The sequence below is a fragment of the Amblyraja radiata genome, unplaced genomic scaffold (assembly GCF_010909765.2).
Source record: "Amblyraja radiata isolate CabotCenter1 unplaced genomic scaffold, sAmbRad1.1.pri S62, whole genome shotgun sequence".
NCBI lineage: Eukaryota > Metazoa > Chordata > Chondrichthyes > Rajiformes > Rajidae > Amblyraja > Amblyraja radiata.
The window spans coordinates 4,240,876-4,253,603 of record NW_022630157.1 but is presented as its reverse complement, the minus strand read 5'-3'; the positions used below and the strand labels follow the sequence as shown (position 1 = coordinate 4,253,603).

General features: G+C 43.7%; 1 long non-coding RNA gene across 1 annotated transcript; it reads right to left on the bottom strand.

The window, feature by feature from the left end:
• Positions 1 to 1,367: 1,367 nt before the first annotated feature.
• LOC116969490 lies at positions 1,368 to 7,030 on the bottom strand. The gene is made up of 3 exons (XR_004410786.1): positions 6,928 to 7,030; positions 2,950 to 3,006; positions 1,368 to 1,411 (listed from the first exon to the last, which is right to left on the bottom strand). It is a non-coding gene; the product is annotated as an uncharacterized LOC116969490 (long non-coding RNA).
• Positions 7,031 to 12,728: the final 5,698 nt, after the last annotated feature.

Here is a 12,728-nt window from a genome sequence, read left to right as displayed (position 1 = left end):
ACTAAAATGCCAAGTAACTTCAGAAAGTGGTAAACATAGTGTGGAAACCGAATGATTCAAATGTTTAAAGTCTCCAAATTTGCAAACATTCACAACCAAAACATTTTCTGAAAACCCACACACACACACACACACACACACACACACACACACACACACACACACACACACACACACACACACACACACACACACACACACACACTCACACTCACACTCACACTCACACATTCACATACACACACACACTCACACACTCACAATCAATACTAAAACATTAACAACTCTCTGATTTTCCATCGGTGGGAAAAAGCCTCTGGTCCAGCTCAGCGGAGGGGGACTCTGAGCGAGGTGGCCAAAAATCACGGCCATAAGTGGCGGCGTTCTTTCAGAAATCACGAAATAGAAAGTAAGAAAGTGGTCAAGATCTTAGTTTTAGTAATATAGATGAAGTAAAAAAATCAATTCCAAAAATGGCAACGTTGCGCTTGTCAAAGTCCAAGCCTTTACTTTCCACTCTCTTCATGTTTATGTTTTTGCTGTTTCAGCATAGATGACAGACTCATCTTCCTTTGAAGAAACAAGGTTCTGAAAGAGAAAGATATACCAATTGTATTTAAGACCGTTGCTGTTGTCGCTGTTTAGATCAGTAAACAGATTACAGCTTTAATTCATAGAAACATAGACAATAGGTGCAGGATTGAGGCCATTCGGCCCTTCGAGCCTGCACCATTCGCCATTCAATATGATCATGGCTGATCATCCAACTCAGTATCCTGTACCTGCCTTCTCTCCATACCCCCTGATCCCTTTAGCCACAAGGGCCACATCTAACTCCCTCTTAAATATAGCCAATGAACTGTGGCCTCAACTACCTTCTGTGGCAGAGAATTCCACAGATTCACCACTCTCTGTGTGTGAAAAAAAATGTTTTTCTCATCTCGGTCCTAAAAGATTTCCCCCTTATCCTTAAACTCTGACCCCTTGTTCTGGACTTCCCCAACATCGGGAACAATCTTCCTGCATCTAGCCTGTCCAACCCCTTAAGAATTTTGTAAGTTTCTATAAGATCCCCCCTCAATCTTCTAAATTCTAGCGAGTACAAGCCGAGTCTATCCAGTCTTTCTTCATATGAAAGTCCTGCCATCCCCGGAATCAGTCTGGTGAACCTTCTCTGTACTCCCTCTATGGCAAGAATGTATTTCCTCAGATTAGGAGACCAAAACTGTACGCAATACTCCAGGTGTGGTCTCACCAAGACCCTGTACAACTGCAGTAGAACCCCCCTGCTCCTAGACTCAAATCCTTTTGCTATGAAACATACTTGTACGATCTGGGATTTCAACAACAAGAATCAATATACATAGAATGCCTGATGCTTGATTGGAGGACAGTGTATTATCGCTGCTGCCTGTAATAAATGCAAACATCACAATTAAAAATGACATTGGTGGATGATGTTGACAAAGGAAACGACAAATGGAATATAAACGTCTAAAGCTTACTACATTTTGCTCTTCCTGACAGTGGATCAACAAGACATTGAATTCCAGAAAACCCATCTGTCATACCTCTGCATTTACAGTGAGCTGCAGGAATGGTCACCATGAACAAGACACCCTTATATTGCTACAGAAGGAATCGACTATGAATAAGAGAACTAGCACAGCAATTGACAGAGCAGCAGCCCTGGCAGGACATAAGCTACGAAGCTGCATCTGTGGCTGGGAAAAGATAACATCAGAGAAGGATCTCAAGATCCACCAGGGCAGGGAAAAGTGCCTGGGAGAGCTTGGTGTGGGGCCTCGCATTGACCATGACCTTCTAAGAGGAAGGCCAAACCAGTCAAGTGAAGCCCAGTGGCAGGTTGACCACCACAGTCCACAGGGTATCAGTACCCCAGGTGAAGCTCAACCAAGTACTGTCCCACCGACGGACACGAGTCCACAACCCAACCGGCCACAGTCAGCGGTAGAGAGGAAGATGGAAGGATAAAAGCAGAATGGAGCAGTCACTGGCTGTGGCTGAAGAGAAAAGATGCTGTCTGGGCTGCCACGTGACTGACCATCTAGAGGCTAACCATAAGACACACACCCAGGGCTGATCACCCTGCGGTGGGCCTGCCTCGACTGAGGGTGGGTGTCTTGTGATAAAAGGCCGAAACACCCAGTGATGTTGAGGTACACAACTGAAGATGTGTCTGGTTGGTAGCAAAATCACCTAGTGGTCACCCCCCAGAATATCGGGTGTCAGTTGTGGTGAAGAACCTTAGGGATTGTAACATCCAGTCCTACTAATCAATATCAAAAATATATTGTAATTCAAGGAAGATTGTGCTGATCACTTCTAGCTCAGTCAGGAGTTGTGCAGAAGAATGTTCTTCAGATGGACATAAATGGTGCCTTGGTTTCACTTCCCATCACCAACGCCAATGCACAACAGAGTTGTAACAGCAGCCTGGATATCACTGGTTGGATCTCTGGAGTGGCTATTGTACCCATTCAGAGTAGGCTAGGGGACCAGAGCCCACAGAGTAGGTTAGGGGACCAGAACCCACAGAGTAGGTTAGGGGACTAGAACACACAGAGTAGGTTAGGGGACCAGAACCCACAGAGTAGGTTGGGGGACCAGAGCCCACAGAGTAGGTTAGGGGACCAGATCCCACTTAGAGTAGGTTAGAGGACCAGAACCCACTTAGAGTAGGTTAGGGGACCAGAACACACTCCCTGTAGTTTAGGGGACCAGAACACACTCGGAGAAGGTTGGGCTCCTAACTGAGCCTCAGCTGACTGTCCCACTTCATGTTGATGAGCAGGGTGAGGGACTTTATCCCAGGAATGCCTGATGCTGTTGTAAGGTGGCCAAAGGCAGCAGGGTTTCAGACTACTCTGTGCCAATAATCCTCACTGTGATAAAAGATTAAAACATATTTAAATAAAGCCATTTTACCACCAGTTGCTTTAGGCTGGAAGGAGATGGATCCATAGTGAATACCTTCCTCTGTATCTGTGGAAATAAGTTGGAAACAAAGAATTTATTTGTATTTGAAAAATGATGATTTAAGTCAATGCAGGGTCACGATACGAAACACTGATCATTGTTTTCCCTCCATAGATGCTGCTCGACCCACAGACTACCTCCAGCAGTTTGAAAAACCCCTCCATGAAAAGTCACATCTCCTAACTTCCTTGTTTTGACTTCTTCCTGGGATGGTGGAAATTACAAAGAGAATTTGAGTTAATTTGGCTCGTGGAGTTTAGAAGAATGACAATGGCTTTCATGGAAACATAGACAATTCCAACAGGTAGACCAGTCTGGATGGAGGAAGATGTTCCCTGTTGGGGGAAGACCAGGGCCAGGGGTAAAGGTTTAAGACAAGAGACAATAAGGATTAAGGTGAGGAGAACAAAGAATCTGTTACATTCTCCACCACAGATTTGACTGGAGCCAAATCATTCAGTACATTTTAGGAGTTGTTGAATTCATTGACAGATACACAACAATGGCAAGGTACAGGAACAGATACAATGACAATGTTGCCTGCAGCAGCAGCATCAGAGGCATTTGGACTAAGGCAACACAACACATAAATGAAGCATAAATTACAAAGACCACTGGTTAGTGGGGAAAAAAAGACTCCAAAACATAGTCATATGTGGACTAAGATCAAGGAATATGGGGAGATATGATCAGCTGAGGTTCAGTTTAGTTTATTGGCATGTGTGCCCAGGTTCAGGGAAAAGCTTTTGTTGCATCAGCAGAAAGACAATATATGAATACAATCGATGCCTTTACAGTGGAACACAGTGGAACACAATTGCTCCATACTGTGGGACAAGGTAAGGAATTTATATTTTTCTCATTAAAACACGAGCAATGTCTGATTTATTGAAAGGTTCCTTCAGATTTTTCAAGAAAGATTACTCTGTTGTTCATCAGATTCATCAGAAAAGTGGTCTAAATTCTGGCAAAAACAATACTGTCCACCATTTGACCAGCACTGCAGAGGTACTCCAGATGGCCAGCCCTGCCGGCAGTCTGTTCGTTTTTTCATCCTTTTGTTATTTTAGTGTTTGTTTAAAGTTTGTTTTAATGTACTTCAGTTTGTTTTATGTGGGGAGAGGGAGGAAACTTTTTTATTCAGGTTCTTACCTTCCCGGAGAGGTGATCATTTTTCAGATCACATTCTCCGGGCTCTGCGGCCTACCATCGCTGGAGTTGAAAAGCCTCCTCGGACTGTGGGGCGCAGACTTAACATCAGAGCGGATCCCTTGCCTGGGATCGCTCCCACCGCGGCCTGTGGACTTACCATCAATGGCTCGCAGTCTCGGGAGAGGCTATTCGGGAGCTCCAACGCCGCAGAAGGTTCAACCAGCCCTGACACAAGGTTTAAACTCCCGGCGTGGGGGAGCTGACATCCCCCCTGATGCAGGATCTGATCGCCTCAATGTGGAGGGCCCGAACACCGCCGGCTACGGGAGTTAAGATCGTCCCGTTAACGGGGGCTCGAGGCCCATGGCCGAGGAAGAACACTAGTGAAGGACTTGAACTTTATTTCGCCTTCCATCACAGTGAGGAATGTGTAGGAGTCACTGTTGTGGATGTTCATGTTAAAATGTGTTTTTATGTCTGTTCCTTTCTAATTGTATGACTGACCTGGCCAGTGAAATTCATCGTATATTGCAAAACATACTTGGCGAATAAAACCTGATTCTGATTCTGTCTGAGGTGGAAACAAAGAACTGCAGATGCTGGTTAATACACAAAGGGACACAAAGTACTGGAGTACTTCTGCAGGTCAGGCAGCATCTCTGGAGGACATGTATAGGTGATGTTTCAGGTCGTGACCCTTCTTCAGACTCACAAGAAGGGTCTCGATCTGAAACATCACCTATCCACCATCTATTAATGATGCTCAAACCATTCTGAAATGTTGTTGTTATTTTCACTTTAGAATAAAACCTGAACTAGTGGCAAAGTGAATTGGTGGCATTTCATGCTAGATGATATTTTGTGAAAGGGATGGTGACTTTTGGAAGGGCAAGTGTTGTTCATTCTTTAGAGAGCCACTAACCAAGCTGTTAATCAGGATCAACAATAAATGAGGAGTGTGAATATGTTGTTCATGGTGATGTCTCAACATTGATGGGTTGGCCATGATAGTCCAGTGAAAGTTAGTCAATTGACCAATGCAGAATAAGACCTGCAGTTGGATGAGGAAGATTGGGGCTGAGGGGTGAATTGGCACTAGAGAGAGAGACTGTTGAATTGATCAATTAGTTTGTGTGTTTGAGGTTCCCTTCCTCACATTCTTGTTACAAAACTGTGAAATGTGAAATAGGTTGCTTCATCAAATACAACACCTGTACAACTAGAGATTCATTGACAGTCATCTATTTACCTTCTTGCTTTGTGTTCCTACTCACAGACATATATTCAGTAACACGGCTCATCTCAGGTACTGGGGTCACATTGATTTCTGGAAAATAATAACCATATAACCATATAACAATTACAGCATGGAAACAGGCCATCTCGGCCCTACAAGTCCGTGCCGAACAACTTTTTTCCCTTAGTCCCACCTGCCTGCACTCATACCATAACCCTCCATTCCCTTCTCATCCATATGCCTATCCAATTTATTTTTAAACGATACCAACGAACCTGCCTCCACCACTTCCACTGGAAGCTCATTCCACACAGCTACCACTCTCTGAGTAAAGAAGTTCCCCCTCATGTTACCCCTAAACTTCTGTCCCTTAATTCTGAAGTCATGTCCTCTTGTTTGAATCTTGCCTATTCTCAAAGGGAAAAGCTGGTCCACATCAACTCTGTCTATCCCTCTCATCATTTTAAAGACCTCTATCAAGTCCCCCCTTAACCTTCTGCGCTCCAGAGAATAAAGACCTAACTTATTCAACCTTTCTCTGTAACTTAGTTGTTGAAACCCAGGCAACATTCTAGTAAATCTCCTCTGTACTCTCTCTATTTTGTTGACATCCTTCCTATAATTGGGCGACCAAAATTGTACACCATACTCCAGATTTGGTCTCACCAATGCCTTGTACAATTTTAACATTACATCCCAGCTTCTATACTCAATGTTCTGATTTATAAAGGCTAGCATACCAAAAACTTTCTTTACCACCCTATCTATATGAGATTCCACCTTCAAGGAACTATGCATGGTTAGTCCCAGATCCCTCTGTTCAACTGTATTATTTTCTGATTAAGACTTTAATTCGGTGTGATTTTAAAGAAGAAACAATCGAGTGTTTAAACTGTACCCCATTAATAATGAGATCCACCAGAATGACCAGGAACATGGCTTCAGATGTACGTCAGATACATTTAATTGTGGGATAAGACCCTGTGTATAAAATCAGAGTCCATGGAAACACAATGTTCCCTAAATTATGACCACGTTAGGATGGTACACAAGGCAAAGTTTTCACTTGAAGTTTGAACCACCAAAGTGCAGTGGAGATACATACCTTGGTCTCCTGGTTTCCTGGCCCATATTTATCCCTCAGTAAATAGGAACATATTGAGGGCAAATTGGAGACCATATTTTCTACATAACTACACTAGCTATACTTCAATTTCTGGCATGTTTATTTGATATTGGTTTACACAGGGGATGGTGACACAATCACCACATGGTCAGATCATTGCAGATCACCACCTGAACAGCATCATACAGCAGACTCCTCATGGCAACGCAGGTAGACAGGACAATCCACATTGCATAAATAATGCTTCAATTGACCACAACAAGTCTGAAATCAATTTCTCAACAACATAAGCACAAACAGATACTTTTCTATCCAAAATATATTGTTCTTTTCTCCTTGTAACAAAGATAACATTGTCATAGATAATTTGGGGGAATCTGTGCTGCATTAAGGATGTCTTCATGTACTTTACCTGTAGGCTTGCGCCTTCTTTGACACCACACCACTGCCAGTACAATGACGAGGAGAAGAGCCAGACTCCCGATAATTCCACCAATGATGAATATCAAATCGTAATTCTCTGTCAAAATAATAAACACAGAGTTCACATTTGTAGAATAAATGGACATCATTCAAAAGCTTCCCCAAAGACCAGGCATTAACCACACTGACTAATTTAAATCAGAAGTCTTGAGTTTAACTTGTGATCCAGATTTACTGAGACACAAGGTACTGCAGATAATAGTTTACCAATAAAAGACACAAGGTGTTGGAGAAACTCAGCAGGTTAGGCAGGTGACATTTCAGGTCACAGCCCTTTAGTCTGAAGTAGGGTCCCAACCCAAACCCTCATCTATCCATGTTCTCCAGAGATTCCGGCTGACCCGTTGAGTTACTCCAGCATATTGTGTCTTTTTTCCAGATTAATTGACCTTACTCAGAAAGATCAGAGAGCCACAACTTGCCTCAGCAGCCATCAGTTAGAGACTGTAAACATTCACACACGTTTCTATTTCTTGGTTACAATCAGCTGACATTTCTCAGGCAGGAAATGGGAGTTGATGGTTGGCTGATAAAGTAGCTGATTCAGCTGTGATACTTCCCACTGTACAGTGGACAAATGTCTATGATAGTCTAAGCCTGGAACAATGGTTGAATGAGCACTGCTGACAACAGAGTGGATATTGCCCTCCAGTTTCAATCCTCTCTAACCATGAGCACCAGAACTGTAAATGTTAGAAATATTCAGCCGTTTGAGCAGTATCTGTGGAAAGGGAAAGAAGTGAGTTCATGTTTTGTCAGATTCAAAGACAAAAGACAATAGACAATAGGTGCAGGAGTTGGCCATTCAGCCCCTCGAGCCAACACTCAACATTTATTAACAAGACAAAGTCCACATACAAACAAGATATACAAATCACACAGCAGCTGTCAGCATCACATCAGATCATCCTAGAGTTCTGTCACAGAAGCATCACATTCACAGGCACCCACGCAAGCTCATCATATTTAATCCAACTTAATATATAATCACCCGTTATGTTAAACCTTCACTTGTATGCCACTAGAATAACATATTTTGTCATTGATGGCCACTATGTATGTACTTATACACAGTCACACACATGTCTGTACATATGGTTCCAAATACACGTATACAATACCAATCGAACTCCTCCCCTCCACTGGGGCTATGGAGAAATCGTGTCCTTAATCAGTCTTGGCAGTTGTAGTAATACCGGTGTCCACATAATGTTGAAAGCATCCGTCCTTAACTGGAGTTTAGTTGTTATACTTTCCATCATATATACACTTTTCAATCTTTCCCTCCACTGTTGAACATTTGGTGACGTTACATTTCTCCATGACTCTGTAATCATCATCTTTGCAATCAACAGCAACCCCCCAAGCAAGTATGTCTGATTTTTGGTATCTATATTTTCTGGAGTCTCTCCTAGTATGAAGCATGCCGGCTCCAGAGGTAGATCCACCCCCAAGATTAGCTTGATCTCCGCCTGAATGTCTCTCCAATATTGATACAATTTGGGACAATCCCCCAAAATCTGGGTATGATCACCAATCTTCCCGCATTGTCTCCAGCATAAATCTGAGATGTTGCTGTATCTTGCTAACATAAGAGGAGTCTGAAATACTCTCATTCTAGTTTTCCATTCAAGCTCCCTCCAGGCGGGGCTGTTTAACGTATGAACAAAAGACATGCCTTTTCCACATTTCATCAGTAATAATAATATTCATTTCCAATTCCCATTTCTGTTTCGTTACTATCGTGTTTCCTTTTACATAATCTTGAAGTCCTTTATATAAATCCTGGTTCAACCAGATGAGTGTTTGAGTACACAGCGGCATGCAGTAAAACATGACATAGATCAGTTCAACTAATACTGACTGATCTACAGTCAGATCAGTAACAGAGGGAGGGATATGGGTGGATGTGGAGCAAGAACATAAAAGGAAAACTCTGCAATTGGAAGGGGTGGGAAATGAGTTGAAAGAGGAAGGGAAGAGAATAGGATCACTGGGTGGTGGGATAAATGCGTGCACAATGAAGGGGGGGGGGTGGTGTTCAGGAAGTGTTATTTGAAATTTGAGAATTCATTGATCATAACAGAGTTAGACAACTCAAACTGGAAGAAAATATTCCACTCAAATGTCAGGATCAATAAGCGACATCAAAACTCAATCATGACTCTAAGTATGAAGAACAAACCCTTATCACTTACTATTGTCCTTCTGATAGTCTGGGACAAAAAGCCGGGGCAGGTGTTGATCAAACAAAACACATCTCCAGTTCCCTCTGCCTCTCTCAGCTTTCTGAATAACCAGACTCAGTGATTTCTCTTCCTCAGTCAGTGCCTTTTCTCCAACACGTTTGCCATCATCATTGATCCAAACCAGTCTCATTGACCCAATGACGTGAGACACAGAGCAGGTCAGGGTAACGTTGTCTCCCTCAGTCACTGCATCAGACGGTTCAGCTGTGACTGTGGAATCAAGCAGGTTGTTTACATTTTAAACAATAAGTTCATCAGTAAACTCAGTGGCAACAATCTGACTCCTACCTTTCACTGTGATTAGATCAATGTTGGGAAATAGATTTCGTTCCAGAAAACAGGTGTAAACTCCGGCATCTTGAAACACAACGGGGACAATCCTCACATTGAAATCCTTGCCATCGTAGAGTTTCCCTGAGGTCACCAGTCGATTCACGAAGTTGGTCCCTTTGACATTGATGATGATGGGCTGAGAACGTGCTGCAGATGCTATTACTTTCTGCTGTTGAAGGGGACGAGGTGACCAGGTCCACTCAGCACGGGAATAGTTACGACCATCACTCCCAGAACAAACCAGGTGAAGTTCACTGTGACCGGTGCTGGGGCGGTAAAGTGTGTATCTCCCATCATATAAATCTGTATCAGAGAGACAGAGGATAACTGCTTTCAGTATTACAGTTACTGTGCCATACACAGATTCTCAACCGTATTCTTATAAACATTTGTGGTGTTTTGTTCAACTGATCAAGTTTCAAATGTAACATCTTTCATGAATGCCGCACTAAACTCATCAGATCTTTATAAAATACAATGTGCTGTACGGCAGTAAGTTGCAGTGAAGTTTGGATATTCCACTCTACATTTCAACATGAGGTTGGCCCCCACACCCGGACTGTCCGGGAATGTCCCGGGATGGAATGAAACCTCCCGGAGACTCCCGAGAGCGGTGTGGGAGGTGAATGTCTCTGTCAGTCTGCAGGAGGTGGTTCGGGTTCGGGTTCGGGTTCGGGTTCGGGTTCGGGTTCGGGTTCGAGTTCGGGTTCGGGTTCGGGTTCAGGTTCGGGTTCAGGTTCGGGTTCAGGTTCAGGTTCAGGTTCGGGTTCGGGTTCGGGTTCAGGTTCAGGCTGGGGTTCGGGTTCAGGTTCAGGTTCAGGTTCAGGTTCGGGTTCGGGTTCAGGTTCAGGTTCAGGTTCAGGTTCAGGTTCAGGTTCGGGTTCGGGTTCAGGTTCAGGTTCAGGTTCAGGTTCAGCTTCAGGTTCGGGTTCAGGTTCAGCTTCAGGTTCGGGTTCAGGTTCGAGTTCGGGTTCAGGTTCGGGTTCAGGCTGTGGACAGAAGCAGCCCAGAGGATGCCTGCACGGGGACTGACCCGGACACGTTGGCACTTCAAGTGGATCGGCTCATTCCCATTATTCCCACCATCCCTCTCCCATTCACACCCATTGATTCCCTGTCCTTCCCTGTTCCCGGGTCCTGCTCCCAGCTGAATGCTGATCCCAAGCCCGAGTCTGCAGCAGCTGGAATCACTTCAAGCAACACCAGACTCGGAGAGAAGGGTCAGTGTGGGGAGAGGGGATGGATTGTTGTTCAGTGTTGATGTGTGTGTCGGGACCCCCAGTGTGTGTGTGAGCAGCAAGTGCTGGTGACTACACTTTCTATCTGACACTTTGACGTGAGTCCTGTATCTGTATCTCAGTCTCAGATACTGGAGCATTGATGGCAAGACGAGTCTTGTATCTCAGTCTCAGATACTGGAGCATTGATGGCAAGATGAGCCCTGTATCAGTATCTCAGTCTCAGATACTGGGGCATTGATGGCAAGATGAGTTGTATCAGTATCTCAGTCTCAGATACTGGAGCATTGATGGCAAGATAAACTGACAAATACTTTACTAAACAATGGTTACAGAAAGACATCCCCCTCCTGTGCTGTGTGTGTGTCTGTCACACAGAGACAAGCAGGCAGCTGCTCCACACAGAGACTTTCTGGAAACTTCTCCCTGATCATTGCAGCATTTTATACTGGAGAGCAGTTGGTCACGGCCACAGTTCTTCACGGAACGCACATATAATATTACAAGAAGCACCGTGTTACAAGTGTCTACTTGATACCCAATGGGAGGTGTTTACACTTACTGATGTTTACAGTAAAATCTCCGTTACTTGTGTGAAGAATGTTTCCGTTTTCCCGCACTTCACACACATACAGCTTCCCATCCTCCATTGTAACGTGTCGAACCATCAGATAGACCGTGTTATCCAGGCGGATCTGATCAGTGTTGCCCCTGTTCTGCTGGGATGAGTCCATGGGTCTCCAGTGAAGACTGACTGTATCTGAGAGTCTGGAGATGGTGCAGCTGAGTGTGACGTCACTGCCCAGCAGAGGGTTCTGTGGACTTGCCTCAACTGTGAAAAACAGATCAATGAGATACAGAGTGAGTAGTGGTTTGTACAAGTCTAGTCCCAGATAGGACAATGACATTCTTGCTTGCTGCAGCACAACAGAATATTGTAGGCATCAATACAGAACAGATCAATGTGTCCATATACCATAGAATATTTATATATACACACATAAATAAACAGATAAAGTACAATAGACTGTTATAGTTTAGAGTTTGTTTGAAGTTGTGTTTAATAGTCTGATGGCTGTGGGGAAGATGCTGTTCCTGAACCTGGATGTTGCAGATTTCAGGCTCCTGTAGTGAGTAGTGGTTTATACGTCTAGTCCCAGATAGGACAATGACATTCTTGCTTGCTGCAGCACAACAGAATATTGTAGGCATCAATACAGAACAGATCAATGAGATTCAGAGTGAGTAGTGGTTTGGACAAGTCCAATGACTGGGCTCAATCTCACCTCAACTGAAAACCTAGACACACCTTTCATTCTTCTAAACTCCAGCTAGTCCAAGCCCAGAGCCACAAACACTCATCATCCCCTGGGGCATTTTGATAAAGGTTCGTTTTATTTTGCATTACTTCAGACTGCAATCTCTGCATACTATGTTCTGTGTGCTGAAGCAAAGCAAGAATTTCATTGTCCTATACAGGGACACATGACAATAAACTCACTTGAACTTGAACTTGCACCATTCTGCTCTTTTGCATTTTTTAATGCACCTTTTATTATAATTGACTTTATCTGAACAATGAATGTGTTTTACCCAAATGTATACGACAATAAACTAATATGAATCTAAATCTGAATGTGATATTGTTCAGACTACACAGACAGAGTGTTATTGATCCTCACGTTGGCAGTGTTCACACATTGTGTACACATAACACTCTAGACACTCATGCTGCATCCTGAGATTCAAGTGTTTCAGAGGTTTGTACATTAGATTTAGCTCGGTGGGGTCTGGTGGCAGAAGGTCCATGGACTGTAGTTTTATTCCACAATGCCTTTGCTTTGTCTGCACTGATCTTCAGTGTGTCCCTCAGCACGTACTCCTGCAGCCTAGAATATTCTGCAATGGAG